General features: G+C 48.5%; 1 pseudogene; it reads left to right on the top strand.

Annotated features, from left to right (window-relative positions):
• Nucleotides 1–951: 951 nt before the first annotated feature.
• LOC144253949 (heterogeneous nuclear ribonucleoprotein F-like) lies at nucleotides 952–2,461 on the top strand (annotated as a pseudogene).

A 2,461-nucleotide genomic window follows, 5' to 3' on the forward strand; every position in this document is an offset into this window, starting at 1 on the left:
CAGGGACTTGCTCTGAGTTTGCAGGGCTTTTTTGACACCTAGGGCTGACCCAGCCTCCTCTGGACACCAGTGTCACTCACTTTCTGGGACACATGCATGTGCGGGGTGCCAAGCGTTAGAGTCTCCAAACATTAATAATTCTAATATTCTGATGATCATTCCCTAAGTGCTAAAATAGCAGTAATAATCGAGGGTTAATAAAGCCTTTAAAAAAACAGCACAAGTTTGTGTGAGTGTTAAAATACACAGTTAAGTTTACCATTGCAGCCACGGTGTGGGCGATTCATGGGTATTAAGCAGTCATGACGTCATCCAGCTACTTCCCTCCAAAAGGAAACCAGGGCGCATTACGCATTCTCTCTCCGCCTCCCAGTACCTCCTCTTGTAGCAACCACTGATCTGCTGCCTGGATTTGTCCATTCTGGATATTTCATATAAATGGAATCACAGAGTATTTGTCCTGTTGTGTTTGGCTTCTTCCACTTAGTAGTGTTTTGTAGGTTCGTCTGTGTTGTACATGGACCAGGGCTTTGTTTCTTTTATAGCCGAATAATATTCCATCGTATGAATATAGCACATTTTTGTTTATCTATTCATCTGTGGGTTGTTTCCTTTTTTTTTTTTTACTATTGTGAATAGAGCTACTATGAACATTCATGTTCAACTTTTTGTTTAAACACCTGTTTTCAATTCTATACCTACGAGTAGAATTGCTGGGTCATATGGCAATTCTCTTTCATCTTCTTGAGGAACCATCAGTTTTTCAAAGTGTCCGTTCCATTTTCAATTTTCTCCAGCAGCAAGTAAGCACTCCATTTCTTCCACATCCTTGCCAAGGTGTGCAATTTTACATTTTAAAATTATGCCCATCCTAGTGGAGCTGAGGTGGCATCTCATTGTAGGTGTGTGTTTAAAAACAAAAAGCAGGCGTCCTTCCGTCGTGAAAGCAGGACTGCGCCATGTCTTCCTGAAGAAGATTAAGAACAAAAAAGATGCACCTGGACTTTCCCCAGAGCCTTCTACGTTTCTAAGGGTCGGTGGAATTTGAGGTTCTCTGGCTGTGAGCCGCGCTTACTTGATGAAAGAAATCAGCCCTACCTTCCTCAGTGGACAATTTGTTACCTACTTTAAGGGTCTCCCACTGAAGGCATCCATCTTTCCTTGAGCCACAGAAACCTGTGCCCAACCTTGTCTGACATCTGCCTTGTCAAGTGTCCATGATGCTGGGCCCTGAGGGAGGTGAAGGTTTTGTGGTCAAACTCCCTGGCCTGCCCTGGTCCTGCTCAACTGAGGACGTGCAGAACTTTCTCTCCGACTGCACGACTCACGATGGGGTTGCAGGTGTCCATCTCATTTACACTAGAGAAGGCAGGCAGAGTGGTGAGGCTTTTGTTGAACTTGAATCAGAAGATGATGTAAAAATGGCCCTGAAAAAAGACAGGGAAAGCATGGGACACCGGTCCATCGAGGTGTTCAAGTCACACAGAACCGGGATGGGTTGGGTGTTGAAGCACAGTGGTCCAGACAGCGCCGACACTGCCAATGACAGCTTCGTGCGGCTTCGGGGACTCCCGTTTGGATGCACAAGGGAAGAAATCGTTCAGTTCTTCTCAGGGTTGGAAATTGTGCCCAACGGGATCACATTGCCTGTGGACCCCGAGGGCAAGATTACAGGGGAGGCCTTCGTGCAGTTTGCCTCACAGGAATTAATTAGCTGAAAAGGCTCTAGGGAAGCACAAGGAGAGAATAGGGCATAGGTATATGGAAGTGTTTAAGAGCGGTCAGGAGGAAGTTAGGTCATACTCTGATCCGCCTCTGAAGTTCATGTCTGTGGGGACCTATGACCGGCCAGGCACAGCCCGGAGGAGGTACATTGGCATCGTGAAGCAGGCGGGCCTGGAGAGGATGAGGTCTGGTGCCTACAGTGCAGGCTGTGGGGGCTATGAGGAGTACAGCGGCCTGAGTGATGGCTACGGCTTTACCACCGACCTGTTTGGGAGAGACCTCAGTTACTGTCTCTCGGGAATGTATGACCACAGGTATGGAGATGGTGAATTCACAGTGCAGAGCACCACTGGCCACTGTGTCCAGATGAGGGGGCGGCCCTACAAAGCAACGGAGAACGACATTTACAACTTCTTCTCTCCACTCAACCCTGTGAGAGTCCATATTGAGATTGGCCCTGAAGGTAGAGTGACGGGCGAAGCAGATGTTGAGTCTGCCACCATGAAGAAGCTGTGGCAGCTATGTCAAAAGACGGGGCCAACATGCAGCACAGGTACATAGAACTCTTCCTGAACTCAACAACAGGGGCCAGCAATGGGCTTACAGCAGCCAGGTGATGCAGGGCATGGGTGAGTCAGCTGCCCAGGCCACCTATAGTGGCCTGGAGAGGCAGTCAGTGTGTGGCTGTTATGGGGCCGGCTCTAGCGGTCAGAACAGCATGGGTGGCTATGACTAG

Source organism: Urocitellus parryii, chromosome 3, assembly GCF_045843805.1.
Source record: "Urocitellus parryii isolate mUroPar1 chromosome 3, mUroPar1.hap1, whole genome shotgun sequence".
Lineage (NCBI taxonomy): Eukaryota > Metazoa > Chordata > Mammalia > Rodentia > Sciuridae > Urocitellus > Urocitellus parryii.